This window comes from Hesperophylax consimilis, chromosome 30, assembly GCF_061612785.1.
Source record: "Hesperophylax consimilis isolate HC1 chromosome 30, BYU_Hcon_1.0, whole genome shotgun sequence".
Taxonomy (NCBI): domain Eukaryota; kingdom Metazoa; phylum Arthropoda; class Insecta; order Trichoptera; family Limnephilidae; genus Hesperophylax; species Hesperophylax consimilis.
Window position 1 is genome coordinate 3,223,825 of NC_142865.1, and position 22,866 is coordinate 3,246,690.

Sequence of the window (22,866 nt, forward strand, 5' to 3'; positions counted from 1 at the left end):
TCATCCTTTATTTTTTTGTAATGTGAATACCGAACAATAGTCCTAACTAATCCCCATAAGTTCTCCATTATTGCACAAGCCACATTTTTCACTTATCTTGATGGTAGTAGAGTGAATTTAATTAATTGATTTTTTAACATTTTATTTTTTATTTTTATTGAGTAAAAGATTATACATTATTTAAGAAATGTTTTGACTGCCCAACTAGGAGGATTCCCGTTTTAGGACAGTCAAATTAGGATGAGTATTAACATTTTGATAAGTTGTTTGATAAGTATAGTATTAAAATAATAATGAAATAATAGGTATATATGTACTTTTAACTGGTGCCTAAGCCTATTAACATATTTTGTATAAATATGAATAACAAAGAGAAGAAATAGAATAAAATAAAATATCCAATTAAACATAAACTAGGAAACTAACCCGTGTAATTGCTTATCGTGAAGGTTTATCTGGTCAATTTGGAACATATAATGACCGAATTTTGCACTACAAACTACACTGACGGTCAGACGTAAACTTTCTGACGTACTGCTCCTACACAAAATTATACATGCATCAGTTGATACACCAAACATTTTATCCCAAATTAACATCAATATTCCATCAAGAAAATCAACAAGGAGGATGAAAGACATTTTCTATATTAAAGCCTACCACACAAATACGGGATATTTTTCCCCTGTACCGCGAACATTAAGAAATTATAACATTATACATGGCTCTAATAATGAAATAGACATTTTTAATGACCAATTTAAACACTTCAAAAAATGTATTACCTTTAATCATATTAAGCTGATATTGTGATGAGGCCCTTTATTTAAATAGAAGCAACATTGTACCTACCTAATCAGTGTCTCACCAGTACAGGTGTGACAATAACAAATCGTTTATGAACATATTTGTATTTACCTTTTACCCATTCTTATTTGTTATTTACTTCTGCATATTTAGCTTATTCATTTTGTTACTATTTTTGTTATTATCATTTTGTTATTATTATGTATTTTGTTATTTATTATGTATTTTGTTGTTTATTATTAATTCTACATTATACGTCGGGCTCTCGGGACAGCCTGACGTGTTCTTCGTCGGTCTCACTATCCTTCCCTAATTTATAGGGATATTTAATATATTCCGCCGTTAAAAATACACGTAAATGTGCCTTATTGTCTGTCAGTTACGTTAGTGCAGATATAATAATTTTACGGTGACAGGTGTGGAAGAATTACGAGTTTAAGAATAATTAGCAAGATTGTTTATCCCAAGGGATAGTGTAATTCAGTGTTTGTGAGCCCGAGTCCGGAATTTTTACCAGATGTGGACATCTCATCGGCCGTCGCAGCAACCTACCCGTGTCTCTCGTCACCCCGTACCGATACGTCAACCCCCGGTGCCGCAAAAAAAATGCAGTGTCAGTGAGCCCGAGTTTGGCATTTGATAATTTCTACCAGATGTGGAGACCTCATCGACCGTCACATACCGATATTTCCACCCCCGCTGCCGCCACCATGCTTGCCGTTACCTTTACCGGCTCCGTTATAGACGTCTGTCGGCTATACGACCTGTCCGTGGGTCGGTCACTGATTCGCTCACGACCATCGCCCCTACAAGATGACCCATAAAAAACAATCATCTGGCAATTTCTACACCCCCGCTGCACCGCCCCGTGCCCCTACGCCCTAGGAAGGACGAAATCGAAATGAAGCCGCGTCTTTTGTCTTCTGCCAATATGAACTAGTACAAACAATTATGCAGTGATTAGTGTATTGTTATAGTGATTATAATACTTTTTGTTTTAGAATTAAGTTTTTTTTCATTTGGACATCTGGAATAGTTTTGATGGCGTTAGGATTAAGTTAAATATTATACTAATTTGTATGTTAGTGATTTATACCTAAGTATCATTATGTTAGACTAGATAAGCAGTTTGTAGAAGGGAATGGCCGACACAGGTGTCGATGAGGCTCGCTATCCATCACATCGCCAACCCTTCGGTGGCGCAAAGAGGAGGAAGGAACTCGAACAATGTCGAATTGGTACGTGGAATATTAGAGGAGGTATGGAAAGAAAGATGAATGAATTGTGTGACACGATGGTTAGCAAATGTTTGGACATACTTTGTGTAACAGAGAGTATGAAAAAAGGGAGCGGTACAATGCAGCATAACGATAGGCTCGTCATTTGGTCTGGGAGACCAGATACAGAGAGGGCGTGTCAGGGTGTTGCAGCACTACTGTCTCCCAGAATGATTGAATGTATGTTGCAGTATGAATGTGTAAGTCCGAGAATAATGTGGATTAGGTTCAAAATCGGTTTGACAAGGGTGTTTCTTGTTGTTTGTTATGCCCCTGTCAATTCTGAGAGTGACGAAGAGAAAGATGATTTTTGGACTGGTGTGAATGATGTGATGAGACTGAAAAATATTAATGAAAGGATTATAATGGCAGGCGATTTGAATGGGTGGGTAGGAATTAGACGTGACGGATTTGAATCGGCCTTAGGTATGTTTGGGGATAAAAGAACGAATGACAACGGGAACAGAATACTTGAAGTATGTTTAGAGTGGAACCTTTTTGTGTCCAATACTTTTTTCGATCATAAAGGTATCCACCAATATACGTGGGAAAGAGGAAATGAGAGGTCAATTATCGATTTTGTAGTAATTGACTCTAGGTTGAGAGCCGTTACCGAGGACACGAGAGTTTTCAGAGGGGCAGAGGTTGAAACTGACCACTTTCTGGTGGTGTCGAGAGTAAACCTCTTTCGCGGTTGGCGCTCTAAAGTGAAAACGGTACTAACTCCAACAAGAATCAAAATAGAAAAACTACAAAACGATAATGAGAGGAGTAAGTATGTGAATTGTGCAGAGATGAGATTGAATGAGAAAAAAATGGATGGTCTAAGCATAGACGAAACATGGAACCACATAAAAGTGAGTCTTTGTGAATCTGCTAGAGAGGTGTGTGGAATAAGTACGCAAGGTAGAAAGAAAGGTGATGCATGGTGGGATGATGATATTAAAGCACTGGTCTCAGAGAAGAAGAAAGCATGGTTATGTCTGATTGCGGCTGGCAGTGCTTCCAGCGAAGAGAAGGATCGAGCGAAAGAAGTATATAAGGAATGTAAGAAAAAAGTAAGAGTTGGAGTGAAAGAACGAAAGAAACGCCTGGAAGAGGAAGAAGGAATGAAAATGACAAACCATTTCCAAGAAAACATTAAGTTGTTTTGGAAGGAAGTCAAAAGGTCCCGGTGTGGCCCTGAAACCGGAAGCATGAAAGTAATAAAATCGAAAGATGGAAAAATGTTGACGAATGAGGAAAAAATAAAAGAGAGATGGATGAAGTATTTCGAGGAAGTCTTTGAAAGCGAAGTGAGTGACAGTGATTCTAGCGGCGAATCAGATATGAACGATGATGGACTGAATGTTACCGAAATTAGCATGGATGAGATAGAAAGATCAATTAAGTGTATGAAGAATGGTAAGGCTGTCGGTTTCGACAATATTGCTGCTGAATATTTTAAAGGAGGTAGCCGTATAATTCTCACATGGTTGTGCAATCTTTTTAACCAATGTTTAAAGGAAGGTTACACGCCTTTAGATTGGAGAAGAGCAGTGATCATGCCATTATACAAAGGTAAAGGGTCACGTATGGAATGTGGGAATCATAGGGCTATTAGCCTGCTAAGTTCAGTTGGCAAGCTGTATGGTAGAATTTTGATTGAAAGGGTAAGAAAGGAAACAAAGGATAAAATATGGGATGTGCAAGGTGCTTTTATGAGTGGAAGGGGGTGCATGGACCAGATCTTCTCATTGCGTATGCTCACCGAGAAGTTTCTGGCAAAAAACCAGAAACTTTTCTGTGCCTTTGTAGATCTACAAAAAGCATACGACCGAGTCGACAGGAAAAAGCTATGGAAGGTGTTGTCCAAGTATGGAGTGAATGCGAATCTGACTCAGGCAATTGCGTCTCTATATGAGGGAAGCGTTGCATGTGTTAGGGTGAACGGTGGTTTTACGGGGTGGTTTGATATCACAAAAGGTGTTAAACAAGGCTGCGTAATGTCACCGTGGTTATTCAATCTATACATGGATAATTGTATGCAAGAATTGAAAGATGTGGGATTGGGCGCGAATTTGAGTAATCTGAAAGTATGTTGCCTGTTGTATGCTGATGATGCGGTGCTGATTGCTAATAGTATGGATGATCTGCAGTCTCTCGTGTCTAGGATGAACGAAGTATGCGTGAAGAATGAGTTAATGATGAATGTAAGTAAGTCTAAAGTAATGGTGTTTGAAAGAGAAAGTACGAAAACAGTGTGTAATATAGCTGTGAATGAGGAATACTTGGAGCAGGTGGATGAATTTGTGTATTTAGGAAGCATGTTTACGAGTGATGGGAAGGCTGACAGAGATATTGAAAGAAGAGTAAATGCAGGTAACTCCATTAATGGAGGACTGAACGCAGTTGGCGCTAACAAAAAATTGTCCAAAGAAGCGAAGTTAGCAGTCCACAATGGAGTGCTGGTACCTACCCTGATGTACGGAAGTGAGGCATGGAACTGGCAAAGAAAGGATGAAAGTAGATTGAATGCTGTTGAAATGAGATCCCTGAGGCGTATGTGTGGTAAAACCATGTATGATCGTGTGAGGAATGTGGATATCCGCAAAGAGTGCAAGGCTGATGTAAGCGTAATGAGTAAGATCAAGAAAGGGACGCTTAGATGGTTTGGGCATGTAGAGCGAATGAGCGAAGAAAGGAGTGTAAGGAGAATATACGATGCAAATGTGAATGGTAGCAGAAGTCGGGGGCGCCCGAGGAAGACATGGCACGACCAAGTGAATCAGATACTTGAGTCGGGCCATGTCAAGAGTCAGAACAATAGAAGAGTATGTATGAGACGATGTATGAATGTGAATGAGGCAAGGAGTGTGTGCCAAGACAGAGTTGTTTGGCGGTCCGTCCTCTCTGCCTACCCCTGCGGGGAAACGGCGTGATGGTTAGTTAGTTAGTTAGTTATGTATTTAAACATCCATGTATGTAAATTCTTGGGCACCATGCCCGTTTTATGTACTTAAATAAAAATAAATAAATAAGATTAATTGCTGCTTGGGTAGCATTCTAATTTAAAATTACAAGGTAGGTACATATATACACAAAATGATAAAGATTAAAACATAGAGGTATCTTTTACATGGTTTATTTTTTGTTTGAGTTTTTGTTGTTTTTTTTGGTTTGTGTTTGATTTCACTTTTTGTGTAGTAAAAGTTCACTCTCCTTTCTACCTAATTGATGAAACCAATTATATTAGTGGTCAATTTATGAAGAATAGCATTACATAGCAATACAATAACTCATACACTTTTATTTGATAGATTAAACAGGAGGCTATGAGGAAATAATTTCCTTCAGGGCCTGTGTGTTCTTTAGGGATGCTGTGTGGAGGGTATTTTTAGGGAAAGGGAAAAGTTTTGAGGGGTGGGTAGGAATCTAGGGATCAGTGTTTTCAGGAGTGACGGACGAATGAATATACACCCCTCGCTGCGGCGCAAAGCGATTTGTCGAGATACCAGTTGGAGAGGTCAAAGGGTCTCCCCAAACCAGCCTCTCTAGATCTGGCACTCCATACAGCTGGTGGGCAGGCGCATCCTGAACACACCTCACCCGATGAACCCGGGCACCCTGCTAAATCACCAAACGTAGCGAACCACTTGGGCAGAGTGGTTATCCAATAAATGGTTCCCGGGGCGGCGGTACCTAAACCCGCCTGAAAGTCCCGCAGAAATGTTTGAATTTGTTGAAAAATAAATAAAGCAACAATCAAACCGCATTAGCGGTAACATTCAACAATTTTCCAATCCCGAGGTAATGATGATTTTGTACAACTGCATTATAAGGTATAAAATTGAATACGCCTCTGCTGTATGGGCCCCATACCAACAAAAATACATTGAAAAATTAGAAATGATTCAAGTTTTTGAGATACATGTATTTGAGAATGCACGGAGAGTACCCGCGATTCATGCATCACGAAGATTTGCTTGCCGAAACGCGCTACCAAAGTCTCCACTCGAGGAGGAGTGGGGCCCTTGCAGTAACGGCGTACAATATTCTTAATAATTTAATAGATAGCCCATATCTTCTGGAATGCTATAAGTTGTTCGTACCGAACAACTACAGACAGGGACGGCACCATGATCTGCTATGTATCCCACGTGGCAGAACGGACGTACTGGCTCGGCATAGCATGACACGAGGTATGGCGCTGTTAAACAATGCCTCCAAGACTATCGATATTTTTAATAGTAGCCTTGAAGAATTCAAGAGGCATGTCAATGCCAAAAATCACTATTTGTAACTTATTATTTCTATTCTTTTTTCTTTCATTGTTTCGTATCATCTATATGTAGTTAATGTTACATGTGTATTGTAAATGGACACACAGTCACAATGGATACACAAAAAAGTAAAAAAAATTATTATAAAAACATTTTATACCAGGAGCACAGAAAGAAAAAGAGTACAAACTTTCTCAGTAAGAAAAATAACAAAATATGTATTTTAGCGGTTTTCGGAGTGGAAAATGCTGTTTTGGTAGCGACATATGACCCGGTGGGCGTACGAGGACCTTGACGGTATCAAGAGGAATTTTCCAACATATATACGCCCGAACGTATGTTGTACTCCATGTTGGAATTTTGCGCTATTCAACGGAGCGTGTGTGTTTCGCGATATTCTGCATGGAAACCTTTGACAGTGGCACGTTAAGATATTCCGCGTTATAACAAGCAAGATACACAGGATTTTAAGGCGACATTAGACTCAAAGAACGGAGTTTGCTAGACGCTCACATTTGAATTATTTCTGATGAACGTATTACTAAAATCTCAATTTTCTCTAGAGGGATGGATCCTTAAAAATGTTATTTATATGTTCTGTTAATTTCGAATTATAAAAGCACTTTTTAAACATTTGCAGAACATCTCTTAGTGAATAATCACATCCCTCTTGACAAAAACGAATTAAAACCTTTGCATATAGAAAGAAAGGGCCTTAGATTAGATTAGAAATCAATAAAAGAACCAATGACTCTAATATAACATTAATTAATAAAGTAAGGAAAATTATTTATTCCCAGCTTCTAAGTATGTTCACAAAACCTAAACAATATAACACACTTGAATAAATCAATAGCAGCCACATTATTGTTAAACAATTAAGATAACATTAATGTGGCGAAAACAGACTTCAAAATACCCCCACAGAATACGAAATCTATTGTCACTATTATTATATCAGTAAATCGGCTTAGCCGGTAATAAATCATTTTAAATTGGGAGAGGGTAAAATATAATCATATTAATAAGTCGTCTAAAAGTGGTTAAAACCACGGTTTGAAAATGGCCTTGAAAGCCGAAACAGCTGTAACACTAACAAGAACCAAAAAATATTTGCAGAACTTAATAAATTTATTAAGTTTAAATAAACGAACATTAACATTTTTATTTATGTAGATAAATTTAAATAGGACCTTACCATTTAAATATAAATTTAAGGTAAGCGCCAGATTTTATTTTTCTTTACGATGAATTAGTAATTTTCCGAGGGATCCCTCTAGAAACATGTGAAATTTTAGTAATACGTTTATCTGAAATAATTAAAATAAACACCGCGGAAATATCGATTTTCTAGTCCTGTTACGGAAAGTCGAACGTAGGGTCCACCCATTACGCCGAGCCGCGCGCCGAATATTGTTTTTACACGACTTCATCACTTATGTCGTTTAGATTCCAACTTTATTTTAGAGACTTGATAGGGCAAATTCAACCTTGGGTCTGACCAATACATCAGGGCCGCGCATCGCATATATTTGTGCACGGCTGCTTCACTTACGTCATTAAGATTCTGGTTTTATTTTAGGGTATTGTCTCGTCTTAGGGGTTTTCCGTTTGGAACTGAAAGGAATGACGACATAAATTGACACGACGACATTGTTTCAATTTATATAATACAGCTCAACGATCAGCGAGATATTTAAATACATACCAGGGGAATATAAAGTACAAGAATAATGGACATTTTATTATATTTAAGGCGATGCACTACGTCGTGTAATATTTTAAATTGAGCAGCCATGTTTTTTTCTTGCATAAATCAAAACAGGCGGATGGTGTTCAGCGGGAATTTAAACCTTATCGCCATCTACGTAAGGGTTGTTATTGTTTACAGTCCGATTCCAAATTTTATGCTACGTGTACAATGTATTCGGGAGTTCGGCTCGCGTATGTATACTATACATACGCGAGCCGAACTCCCGAACTGAACCTCAACTTATGGGAAAGGAATGAAGCAACCGCAAATGGCGCGAAACGCCGCTTGCAATTTTATTTTTTTATTTTTTTTTATTCAGTAAAAGATCATACATTTATATACATTTATATACATTATTTACTTTTACGATTACTGCAACGGCATTTATGCCAGCCTTCCAAAATATCAAATTGACAAACTTCAATCAGTGTTTAATGCAGCAGCACGGCTCATAACCGGGGTTTCAAAATATTCGCACATTTCAGAACACCTTCGTAACCTTCACTGGCTCAAGTGCCCTGAAAGAATCCAGTACAAACTGTGCTGGATGGTGTTTAAATCCATCAATGAAATGGCCCCACCCTACATCTCTGAACTATGCGTCCGGAACACACTGGTCTGAGGCAGTCAACTCTTAGATCAGCAACATCAGCAGCTGTAGGCAGACTGATAGAACCTATGCGCAAGCCAAATACTAAGTTTGGTGATCGCGCTTTCGGAGTATCTGGGCCGAAGGCTTGGAATAAACTCCCTCCGGAACTAAGATCCATAACAAGTCCAACAGAATTCAGGTCTAAACTAAAAACTTACCTTTTTAAGCTGTCGTATCCTTAAATTAAATATACCAATCCTAAGAGAAAGTCCAGTTATATTCAATTTTTCAATTAAGTCCTAAATCCTGTGTCTAAATTTCGCCAATAAACAATTAGATAATGTTAATTAAGTGTTAATCTCAAGTGACCTATCAGGTAAGTATTGAACTGTATATTTTCTCCATAAATAGTTTTTTTTTTTTTTTTTTACAGTATTACCGCACAAGAGTCCCAACTGCTTCCCGTCTGGAGCCAGTGAGACTATGGCATCCCCAATTGGGGTATGTTGTGAGGCTGAGGGTATTGGGGAGGGGAGGGAGATGGGGAAGAGGAAGGTGGGGAAGTACCTGGCTATTCAGATCTGGTCACCAAACACGGCTAAAGCCATTTCAAGCAACGTTTCAATTCTGAATGGTGGTCTTACACCAGGGCGATACTGGTAGTATCTTCCACTCTGGAACGTGCCGCAAATATACTATATATTATTTTAATTAATTAATTGTGAAATAACACAAATCAATCAAATAAAATTTATTTGCGCACGCCGGGTTCGAACCCGCGACCTTCGGATCTGTAGTCAAAAGCGTATACCACTAGACCACGCCGGCCGTCAAAGTTAAGTAATAACATAGACCACTGTACAAATGTATTATCAGTTTGTACAGCGCCCTTGAGGTGTTTTTGCACAAAAACGGCGCTATACAAGTCATCCAAGTATTATTATTATTATTAAGAAATGTTTTGACTGCCCAACTAGGAGGATTCCCGTTTTAGGACAGTCAAATTAGGATGAGTATTATCATTTTGATAAGATGTTTGATAAGTATAGTATTAAAATAATAATGAAATAATAGGTATATGTACTTTTTACTGGTGCCTACTACTAACATATTTTGTATAAATATGAATAACAAAGAGAAGAAATAGAATAAAATAAAATATCCAATTAAACATAAGATTAACTGCTGCTTGGGTAGCATTCTAATTTAAAATTGCCTCGTCCTTTTCCTTAACTCGTGGCTCGGTTCGCGTTTCGGTTCGCAAATGTCTACTTACCATTACACGACGTGGTTAATAGCCTTAAACAAAATACAATCACTAACAGACAGACCCACAACCGAAATTAGAATGTTTTTGATAACCCTAAATATCCGTAAAAATTAAAACTGTTCAAAAACAGTGGATAAACCTCGAAAAGGCATAAGTCGTAAGAGCTCTTTGCAAAACGGAAATCGGTCACTCTATGAATACGTCAGCACTGCCCTTTTCATGACTAATTCGACTTGGTCACGCCAGTACTCCGGGCGAACCGTAAAAAATCGCCAGATTAGTATTTCTGCTTCCATATTATATTCCTGTTAACAAATAGCCTCCTGTCAAAAGTGATGTATAGGTTTCAGGCCAGTGTTTCTCAAACTATTTCCCTCGGAACGTTAATATTCCATGATCCTTTAAATGTTAACAGCCGTTATTCCCAGTTAAGTAAAATTATATCTTAGGATCAGAAATTTGGCTTAAATCGTTAAAGGGGTTGTGGGCGTGTTTATGTGCCCCAATTAAGTTAAATTATTCCTTACTTACTAAGGCTCCGTTGTAAGCACTCAAAAAGAAAAAGAAGATGGTTTGAAAGAGAGATATATTCTAGTCTGTATATTTTATTATTTTTAATGATAAACTAATGTTTATAAGACAAGGTTTTATGCATAGCATAAAGGATAACAAATAATTATAAAAATTGAAAATATCTCCCGAGTTAAAATAAATGCCGCCAACGAGAATTGAACCCGTACCTTCTGATGTCCGGTCAGGTGCTCTGAACCACTTAGCTATGTCGGCTTATTTCCAACTCGCCAAATAATTAAATATGTACTAGTACCTATTTAAGTTGTTTCCTTTACGCGTTCATACATTTCTATTGAATTTTTTTTTGAATAGTTTTCATTTATATTTTTTATTGAGTTATTTATTATTTTATTTGTTTTCTACTCAAGCGAAGCGATAGGAAAACCTTCAATCAATCTAAAGCATATTTTTTGGTACTCATAATGTACACCAATTCGGTATAAATATTAATCAAAATAATGATTTAGCATTAATCTTCGCCTTAAGATGTATAATTCTGCTGTGCATTATTTTGATGTATCTCATAAGGTTTAGCCAGCGTTAGCAATGTAATCGCCCGAAAATATTTTCTTACGACTTGATTACAAAACATCAAGTTTTCTCTTCTTTCTATAAATATAATATGCCAGTATTATTTTTGTTATTTGTTTTTGGGGTGTTATGTCGTGTTGCGCTAACTCCTTCTTTAGCCAACGTTACAGTGTCCATCAAAAATACGGTTGGCCGTGAAAATCTTAAATCATGCATGTATTATGTATATAATCCTTCCGGAAAAAATCTCTAAACGACTGTGAAAACCCTATCAAAACCGTCGCGTAGTAGAGAAGAACTAAGCACACAAACAGACAGCGCTGATAGTAAGTTTATTGTATAATATTTAGAGATGTCACACTTTTCTGTTAACTGATTATTTTAGTTGGTGACCGTAGTGATTTTGGTTCTGCGTATTATTTATCTTTAACAATAAAACAAAGTTCCGTGATTTGTAAAATGTTGAGAATCTCTGGTTTCCAGCCCATGAATATATTATTGAAAGCGATATCACATAATAATAGTATTATATTGGTATGCGTAACGAATATTACATATTGGAATGCTGGCCAAACTTCGCGTTTCTGTTTGTTTTGTCGAAATATTCGCGTTCTGACATATTGTTCAATATTACCTACGATTGATTAGTGGCCATTATTGTTCAATGAATTAAAATTTATATATAGATGTTCTGTTAAGCACTTTGTTTCTGGGTCCAAAGGTTGCTGGTTCAAATTCCAAAAATATATTTTCTGAACAATTGTAACAACGGCGACCGGATAACTCATCAAAATGACAATTCAAAACATCTATTAAAAGTGCTTTAAAGTTATGAAACGTGATTTACATATGTAACTATTTAACCTAGTTGTTGATTCATCACTTTTCATAACTTTATAGGTGTGTTGAATTGTCATTTTGAGGAGTTATCATGGAACCGAAATTCTCTCGATAGAAAAAAAATCGCAAAGTAAGCTCCGAAAATTGTTAAAAACACGTTTTGTTCTGTTATTTAATATTTTATAGGCGTGAAAAAATTCACAGTGTATCTTTAATAATAATAATAATAATTGGATTTTTTTTTTGATGATTTGTATACCGCCGTTTTTGTGCAAAATCATCTCAACTCACAACTAAAACATTTGTCGAGAGGTATTTGCTCTATTTTTGATTTTTTTTATTTTTTTATTTGGTACATTATTTTTTACAATTTATGTTTTCCATTAATGTAGGCCTCACTTGGTGGCTTGCCCGTGCTGAGGCCTTCATTTAATAATATGAAAATATAATCTACATATTACATTTAAAGAGAGAAAATTTCAAAACGAGTCGTGTTTTATTAAATATTTTCGCCATTTTCACTTAATTATTATCGGTTTTTTTAATATTAGCGCGCTCCATCTAACATTCGTATTTACATTTCTCCCTTTAAAACCATCTTTGAACGCTTACTACGGGGCCTTAATGATTGACATTATTTACTACTTTTGTATACCTACCGTCAGAGTTTTACTGGAAATGGCGTATAAAGAGACACGATTGCCCCGCGATATGGGGTACTCTGGTGACCCCCCTTGATAATTTTTAACTTCAGGTACGTAATAGTTAAAATGTTTTCCGATCACAATCTGACTTAATTTTGCGAATTATGCAAAGAAAGTAAAATCGAAAAAGGGTATTTTTGAGTACGCTTTCTTACAGTCTTGATTCAAAATTTTAACACGAAAAAATTTCAAACTAAAAACACTTTTATTATTTTTTATTTATTTATTTATTCACGCCCTGAAGGCTTTTATATCTCTAAATAGTATAAAATAAAGTCGCCATCCGTGTCTGTCTGTTAAAAGTTTGACAAGGTTTTATGCATAGCACAAAGGATAACAAATAATTATAAGCAATAATTAGTCGTCTGAAATATCAATACAAATTGAAAATATCTCCCGAGTAAAAATAATGCATGAAAAAAACACACTTTGTAAAACACCACTTTTATTATGAATTAATATTAACAGCCAACCAGGTTTCGCTTAGCTCAAGCTTCGTCAGGGTTAACTTTAGTTAATATAATAAGCCCTGACGAAGCTTGAGCTAAGCGAAACCTGGTTGGCTGTTAATATTAATTCATAATAAAAGTGGTGTTTTACAAAGTGTATTTTTTTCATTTAATATATAATGTCACATCACAAAGTATTTGCTTCCTTCGATAAAAAAAATGCATTTCACCAATAAATTAAAATATTATATGTCTCGACGCAATCTAGTGACAAATTTAGCACTAACAAAGCCTTTCCTACAAAAATAAAATTAGTTGTTTACAGGTGGAAAAAATATAATAAGCAGTAATTGTTGATTGAGGTACTAGTACATATTGAATCATTTGGCGGGTTGGAAATAAGCCGAGATAGCTCAGTGGATACAAAGCACCTGACCGGACATCAGAAGGCACGGGTCCAATTCCCGTTGGTGGCATTTATTTTTACTCGGGAGATATTTTCAATTTGTATTGATATTTAAGGCGACTTATTATTGCGTATAATTATTTGAGTACAAGATAGGTACTTAGGGTTATGAAAGTAGTAGCGGAACAATATTTAATAACAATGTTGATGTTAGTAAAACAAACATGAAATGTTATAGTATTTTGCAATGCATGCCAGTTTTTCTTTCAAATCGATATAGATCACATTTTAGCACTTGTATGGGTCTGATCGGTGTGCGAGATTCCGAACACCATACGTACAAAAGCAAACACGCTTATACCCATACAGAGTACAGTACTTCGAATACCCAACACCTACTACCGGACTCGACGCGCGTATTCAGTACCTTAGTACTTTGCACTTCCACATTTTTAGTTCGGGAACATTTCTCGCACAGAGCGGACGCGGCCAGTTCTCTCCGCTCCGTTGTTGTTTGTTCGCTGTTCGTTCTCTTGTCGATTGAGATCATCAATTTATTCGGATTGATAAAGTTGTCTAGTGTTCAGTTATTCGAGGTATTTTAAAAAAAAATACGAGTGAAATAAATATGATTGTTGTTGCGTTTCGATTTTTAGGTGACAGTGGTTTCGCCAAACGATGTTATTTTTTGTGATGAATGTGATTCTAGTTTTGTCTGCATCGCTTTATTTTTAGCAACATGCCAACCGGTTTCGGCAATAATGTCTTGTTCAAGGCAGATAATTACGGGCTAATCAATTTAAAGAAGGCGAGTTTGCGAGTTTTTTTGTCTCGTGGAATGTTTCAAAAAAAGTTTTTTTGACTTCTTTGGAACACCCGTCCGCAGTTCTCTCTTACCCCGCAAATGCCCAAATATACTGGGTGCGTAGTGACGCTTATCAATTCCGTTTAAGGCGATGCCATACGTAGTAAATTATGTGTTTTTGGTTTGAAAATTTGGTCGCCTAGAAATGTTTCAGATGCTTTAATAAAATACTGCGAATAGAATACATCTTGGCCTTTGAAATAATCGAGTATTATTTAGTTAAGTCTTTTTATAAGCCCAGAAAAAAATAATGTATAAGGCCTATGAAAACTGCTTTAAAGTTCAAAATCTCCTACTTACAAACCCATTTTCGGTTATGATTTTATTGTATAATGTGGCAAATTAAGTTATTTATAAAATGATCGAAAAAAAATTAAATATTTATGCCTGAACATCCACAATATAAAATAAAAGGCACTTTTTGGCCATGTTTTTTTCTTGCATAAATCAAAACAGGCGGATGGTGTTAAGCGGGAATTTAAACCTTATCGCCATCTACGTAAGGGTTGTTATTGATAGCGGCTCAATTTAAATACTACACGACGTAGTGCATCACCTTAATTTTAGACAGGCGATTAAATTCGACATATTTATGTTCTTTTTAAATACATCTATTTGAATTAAATATGCTATCAATTTCAGATAAATGCGTACGTGTGTGTCGCCGAAAGTTAATAGAATGCATTGTCATCGACAACGAGTCTATCTGCCGAGTTAAAGCTCGATCAGATGTCGTTAAGTTGGTTGATTTCCACTTCCAAGATTTCGCTTTCGATTCATTCAATCAGGAAAACAAAATCGAAATTCTATTCGACACATTTAAAAAAAACTAAGGTTCTTATGAATTTAAGAAAATCAATATGTTTTCAGTGTAATTAGCGAAACCGGTTTGGGTGTTGTTATAAAATGTGGGCGATGATATAAATTGCAATTTCGTCAACAACTGTCAGAATGAATTTTTGTGGATTTTTGTCGTTTTTTTTTGCGTCAAAAATAATGGATTATTCAGAAGTGTGTTCGAAAATTACGTCTGGCGAAACAGCTGTCACTCAAATTAAAGTGTTTTTTGACGAGTGACAGTGATGAGTTATCGTTCATAATGTTCTGCATAATTATATTTGAAAAATATACGTTATTGTTGTAGTGTTTACAGTTTACAGTTTTTGTGTCGATAATTAAATTATTTTCAATTTTCTACATTTCTTTCCTGTAATTAAATATTTTTAAAATGTTTTTTGTCTTCTATGTTTAGTGGAATTTGTTTAAAGTATTAGTGTCAATACATAGTTTTAATATTTTCCGTTTTCCGCATTTGTTTCCTTTGGAGTTGGTTATTTTAAAAATACATATAATTATTTTTCGTCCACGTTTAGTGGAGTTGGTTTTGAGTTATAACTTGTAACTCAACGCAGTGCATTATGGAGTCAGGATGTGACGAGAGAAGCAATTGTTTAACAAAGGAAGGTCTATTAGGTCAGCGAACAAAATAATTAGAATCTGACGAAATCTGATTTTCTTAGAAACGTGAGTATTTTTTCGTATTTACTTTGACAAATTAAGGTTAATATGTGAATTGTAACTATTTCTACAAAATGACTTGTATAGTGAGCAGATCCCAAAAGCCAGATACTTTCTAACCTTCTTCTTACTCATCTCCTTCCCCTATCCCATTTCAAAACCCTCCCAAGTCAATGCCATGGCAACCCCAATCGTGATTCTATATTCGTGATTAAGTCTTGACCGTCTGGAGCCAGTGAGACTATGGCATCCCAATTGGGGTATGTTGTGAGGCTGAAGAAGGTGAAGTTGAGGTAATACCTGGCTATTCAGATCTGGTCTCCAAACTCGAATAGTGCCATTTCAAGCGTCGTTTCAATTCTGAATAGTCTCACTTACCCCAGGGCTATACTGAAAGTATCTCTCACTCTGGAAGGTGCCGCAAATATACTATCTATATTATTGAATTTAATCTGAAACAATACAAATTAATCAACAAAAATTTTGATTCCGTGACCTTCAGATTCATAATCAAGAACCTTACCCTTCGACCATTTGACGTACTGCTTGCTTCATTTACATTTATACGTCATTTCATATAACTCTTTCATAATATGACTCTTTCGTGTAACTCTTTTATAGGACTTTTTCATAATACTTTCTTCTTTAATAATACATAACTCTTTCATATAAATCGATTCCGGACAAAATCCACCTCTAGTTTTTTTTTTAAATGTGAACACTACAATATATAATTGTTACAATTGTTAATTGTTATATAAAAAACCTTGTCTTATAAACATTAGATACTCATTAAAAAAATACGTATAAACAATATGTATAAAATATAAAAATAATATTCGTACTTGGTAAATAAAATGAGGTTATTATTATCGAGGATCTGAAACACACTCCCCTCCCCCCGCCCACCGACCAAATCTGAAAAGTACGGTCCGCGATGATACTGCAAACAGCGAAATGGCCTGCGAAGGCGAAAAGAAAGGTTTCCTACCCCTGCTCCAAACACGCCTTGCAATAATAAGAACAAACTTTGAAATTTTCAGCGAGATCGCTCCAGTAGTTTTTGGCATGCAGTGGACAACGATCAAACAAGCATTTTTCTATATAGATCTATTGATATGCCTTATCCCGTGAATAAGCTATCAAGGGGGTGGTGAGATACCCCATTGTGTCCTATTTCTTACCGTCGAAATAAAGTTACCTAAAACGAGTTGTAAAGGACCTATTTTATTTTACTATTTCGGTCTCTGTACCTTCTAATAAAAATACTCGAGTCTCCTTTGAACCCTTCTCGTTGACATTATTAGGTTTATGATTTCAATGCTCTGAAATATAAGCCAAAGAAAGTAGGGGAGAAGCTTGACATTATAACATCTCGTTAAATTTTAATATTATTTTTGCCTTTTCGCCAGCGAGGCAAACGAGTTTTGTTTGAGTCTGTTTTGAACGTTAAGAAGGTTGTCTTTCATATATTTTTAGTTATTTTTAAACATTAAGTGTTATTAATTTAGTGTTAGTAATTTAGTCTGTGGAAGTTTAATAATTTAATAGCAACGGTGTAAATATATCAAAAGCAATATGTGTAGATCACGGTTAAATATAAGCATACGCGCAGAAAAATTAATATTGTTGATTTATTAAAAATATCTTCAAACTTGCTGACCTGTACCTGTACTGTTGCTGGGGGTTATTCTTATGTGATAGACATATTCCGTCGCGGACTTTTCTGTAGGCCTTTTTAAGATATACAGGGTTTTCCAATAAGAGGTGTTATTTTGATATTCAATCATAAAATATCAATGGTCTCGTTGCTTGTGTGGCACGTAGCGCCATCTTGTTGAAAGTAAACGTTGTTTGACGGCCGGCATAGTCCAGTGGTAACGCATTGGACTGCCATTCCGAAGGTCGCGGGTTCGAACCCGGCGTGCGCAAATAAATTTTATTTGATTAATTTGTGTTATTTCACAATTAATTAATTAAAATAATATATAGTATATTTGCGGCACGTTCCAGAGTGGAAGATACTACCAGTATCGCCCTGGTGTAAGACCACCATTCAGAATTGAAACGTTGCTCCAAATGGCTTTAGCCGTGTTTAGTGACTAGATCTGAATAGCCAGGTACTTCCCCACCTTCCTATTTCCCTTCCCCACTTACCTTCAGCCTCACAACATCCCCCAATTGGGGATGCCATAGTCTCACCGGCTCCAGACGGGAGCAGTTGGGACTCTTGTGAGGTATTCACTATAAAAAAAAAAAACGTTGTCCAGATCAATACCATCCAATTCCGGCCATAAAAAATCATTAATCATCTCTCGATAGCGCAATCCATTCACCGTAACTGTTGCTCCAGCCTCATTTTCGAAAAAGTAAGGTCCAATGACTCCGCCGGACCATAAACCGCACTAAACCGTCACACGTTGAGGATAGAGAGGCTTTTCAACAATAACTCTTGGGTTTTCCGAGCCCCAGATGCGACAATTTTGCTTGTTGACGAAGCCACCGAGGTGGAAATGGGCCTCATCACTCAAGATGATTTGCATTTGATTCACTCAAGTGAACTTTAATAATTTCAATGCGTTGTTGAAGCGTGTGTAGTTCCATTTTTATTAATGGTGTAGTTTCTACTTGTCAAATGTCAAAAAATGACAGCTTCAAAAGTAACATCTACCGAAATAGCGGGCTATTCAAAATAACACCTCTTATTGGAAAACCCTGTATATGAAACTAGTGTATCCATCGCAATGCTTCGCTATTGCTAATGTCTTTTTCGGGAGCCTTCGACTTTTCCACCACTCACTACTGTGTACCACAATGTTACTGTTATTTTTTTATTGTACAACAAAATATTTATTCCAATACAGTACAATTTTACATAGTCGTAACAGCATTTAGCTAGGTGACTCTTCAATAATTGTTTTAAGTCATTTAGAGAACAGTCACTTACATCCAAATTCTTTGCAAGTTCGTTTAACAGCACCACTCCCCTCGTCATGCTATTCTTTGCCAGAACGTCGGTTTTGCCTTTTGGTACTCTGAATAGGTCATGGTATCGACTTCGGCTGTAGTGGTCTGGTACATATAAATCATAGCATCTCAAGAGGAATGGGTTATCGATATAATTGTTCCAAATTTTGAAAGACAGAATAGCTAGACGTGCTTTCCGCCTAGTTTCCAGACTCACAGAATCAGTTTGCTCAAGTAAGTCGATATGGTGCATGAACCTAGGATAGGTTCCATGCGTCCGCATGTAGACATACCTGAGGAATTTCTTCTGGATTTGCTCTAACATATCAATGTACTTCTGGTGGTACGGTGCCCAAACATCGCTCGCATACTCCAACTTGCTTCTCAGTATGCCATCAAACAATGCTAACATAGCATCTTGGTTATTGAACTGCTTGCATGTTCTAATGACGAACCCAAGAAGTTTGTAGCAAGACTGAGTGAGCCGCGATATATGGTCAGAATATTTCAGTTCGGGATCAAAGACGACACCGAGATCCTTTACGGAATTTACACGTGATACTGTTTCGCCCTTTGTCTTATAATCGTAAATTATAGTATTTAGAGAACGAGTGTAAGACATAGTGACACATGCTTGTGTTGAAATAAGAAATGTTAAAAAACGACAAGGTCTTTGATGCAAAGCACAAAGGATAAGAAATTATTGTAAGCAATAATTGTCAGCCTGAAACACAAGTATTAATTGAAAAACTCTTCCATTTCCGTTCTATTCAATTCCCGTCGGCGGCACTTATTTTTTCTCGGAAGATTTATTTGTATTTTTATATTTGTGTTTCAGTCTCATAATTTGTTATCCTAATGCCAGCCTATATATCGGAACTATGTATCCGACAAAACTTAAGCAATAGACAGCTTACTCTCTCTACAATAGGTCAGCAGATCTAGATGTTAGTAATCCTCTAATCGAACTTTCTAGGTGTAATCGAGCCGTTTACTATGATCGCTCTTTTAGTGTAACAGGCCCGCTCATCTGGAATAGACTTCCCTCAGCTCTTACTAAATCTCCAGAATTCGGCTGAATTTAAACGGGCTTTAAAAACAATATTATTTAAAAAATCTTACCAGTCATAAATTTTAACATCTTTTCAATATTTTATAATAAGCCATATTCTAAAACTTCCGGTAATTGCTTGGTTTCGGTTGTCTCCTTATTGTACCTTTTTAAAATGTCTCCTCAGAAGATTCTCATTTCTGAGCACAAACTGCCTCCTGTTTTATTTTATGTTATAGTTTTAATATTCTTGTTTTGTTCTGTTCTGCTGTTATTGTTATTCTAAATTTTGTCATCACTTAGTATAAACAGTGTATTTAGTGTTATAATATTAGATCTGTATTGGGTTAGGCACACTGTAGGAATAATTTTAAGAACCACTAATACTGGACTACCATTTATTAAGTTTGTTATACCAGTAGTTAAGGGCACTTGAAGTGAAATAACACTAAACTGCGCTATATAAATGCCATGTTATTATTATTATTTGTGCTTTGCATAAAAAAACCTTATAATGTATTTCCCCATCGCATCAGTGTAGGTATAAAGTGTAGTTACGTGTGTAAGAATGGCCGCCCCAGAATAACGCCGTAACTACGTGACCGGGCTGCGGTGCTTGTTTGGTTATGGAGGACGACAGAGGTCGGGCTATTATTATTGTTTGTTCGTGATGGAATCTGAACTAGTCCTATCGTTGGTCGCCCTACTACCTACTGCTTGTCGGTATCACTGTGTAGTTTTATGGACGTTTTACACGATGCATTTTTTCAATCCCATGTGCAAAGTGTATCGGACCTATATGAAAAATCTTTGCTTCACACCACCATCGATTTCGGTGACAAAAACAAGGTTATATATTGTTACGTAGGTTTTTCTTCGCTTTTAATGACTTTTAAACGATTTTTTAAAGGTGTGTTGATTTGTCATTGTGTTGAGTTATCATGGAACCATTATTTTCATACGGATACTTAGTACCGTAACCAGTATTTAATTGCATTTTTACCTGTATGTATGTAATTTGTAGATTTTTGTCTGTAACTTAACTGAGTTTTTGTAACTGGATAGTTCTCACGTAAGTGAGAACATCTGTCAAAACCCATTATAAATAAATAAATACATACTCGTAGTTGTCATTTAATCAAATCAACATCCATCCATATAAGTTCACAGTCACTACTAAACACATGTTGTAGTATATTTTAGCAAAATTTTACATATTATAAAACAAACAATAGTGTGCAAAGAATTGCACACTATTGTCTTCACTGTTTTTGTCTTGTATAATTCCGTATTGAACTAAATTAATGTTATTTTCTAACTCATTTTTATAACATTCAATCATTGTCAATTTCCACCAAAATAATCTACTTAAAATAAATATTTTTCTTATGAATTTTTTTAATTTATTTTTTATGTTTTCTTAATAAGGGGTAAAAGACAAAATTCAGAATTGTTTTATTTATTTTATTTTATGTTGTGTGTAAAAATAATGCACAAACTGATAAAGTGTAAAATGTCCATTTTCCAAATGTGAATAAATAAATATGCACAATGAGATACGACAGATGTCAAATAATGTCCGCCAATATACGAAAATACGTACCAATACAACACGTCCTGTTTTTCATCCCTAATTCATATTATAAAAAGACGACTCGTATGGAAACTGGATGAAAAAAAAGCATCTTGTAAAACTCCCAGACTCTATTGTCACATTTACATAAAATGAAAAAAAAAACTTAAAAACGTTCCGCACTGTGCTCCGTAATGTGTATAAATCTGGCCAAATCTACTTAGGCCACGTTTCAATACCGCTCTGACCCACAAAAAGCTACTGGTGGATACCAATTTCAAATAATATCAGTCCATATCGAAACTGAATTTAAATATCATTTCGTGAACACTTTCTGCCGATTTCGGCGTTCGATATTCAATGTATTTAAATAGATAAATAATCTATTTTTATAAAACAAATGTTCGAATATTCAAACCGACTAAGTTTTGTTCGGTTTTAGGAACAAACACCGTTATCACCGTTATCCGTTGAAGAAGGCAAGGATCGAATTCAGGAGGAAATTGCCGGAATATAGCGGCGAAATCCGTCGAGATATTTACTTATTCAAACGCCATAAAATGGCTTTTACAATACAGTGGTGATCGAATTACAATCGTACAGTGGTACACAGGATAATAATAGCAATAAATTACAGAACAATTAATGTGTTCACAATAACATTATTGCAAGTGATGCAGTTATTAATATAAGTGCATTAAGACAATGCACAATTCAAAAGAAATATATACCAGTGTGACAATAGTAGAACTAATTTATACTAGGCTTGTACACTATAGCGTACTATATGACTATAAAACGACGTGATGTACCGAATAAAATAAAATAGACCCCAATTCTGTAAATTCTGTTTTGCTGCACCCTGCATTAAAATGTTTTCCGATCTTAATTTTCCACATTAAAAAAAAAAAAATTGTACCTAAATTTTTTATAGTCTTGATTTATGTTTTTTCTAGGCTGACGAAAAAAATGCTCGATTATAGCAAATAAATAATTCCCCCATTTTTCGCATCCTTCAGACATTCAACTCAATTCAAACAAGCACAAATACCGATATATTTTTTGATTCTCTGCCTCTTTTAAGAAAAAAATTTTTAGCACACTGAATTCGCACACATAATAATAATACTTGGATGACTTGTGTAGCGCCGTTTTTGTGCAAAATCACCTCAAGGGCGCTGTACAAACTTTTAATACATTTCTACAGTGATCTATGTTATTACTTAACTATTTATGGAGAAAATATACAGTGCAATACTTACCTGGTAGGTCACTTGAGATTAACACCTAATTAACATTATCTAATTGTTTATTGGCGAAATTTAGATACAGGATTTAGGACTTAATTGAAAAATTGAATATAACTGGACTTTCTCTTAGGATTGGTATATTTAATTTAAGGGTACGACAGCTTACATAACACACACA

At 35.8% G+C, this 22,866-nt stretch overlaps 1 protein-coding gene and 1 long non-coding RNA gene across 2 annotated transcripts in view; both read left to right on the forward strand.

Annotated features, from left to right (window-relative positions):
• LOC149409526 (uncharacterized) overlaps nt 1–22,866 on the forward strand; it is a 242,307-nt gene that overhangs the window by 112,453 nt on the left and 106,988 nt on the right. The gene's annotated exons all lie outside the window — the stretch shown is intronic.
• LOC149409528 (serine/threonine-protein kinase MARK2-like) overlaps nt 13,836–22,866 on the forward strand; it is a 357,017-nt gene continuing 347,986 nt past the window's right edge. Inside the window, exon 1 of the mRNA XM_089649603.1 lies at nt 13,836–14,060. The gene's annotated coding sequence lies outside the window, so the exon portion shown is untranslated. The remainder of the gene's footprint in view (nt 14,061–22,866) is intronic.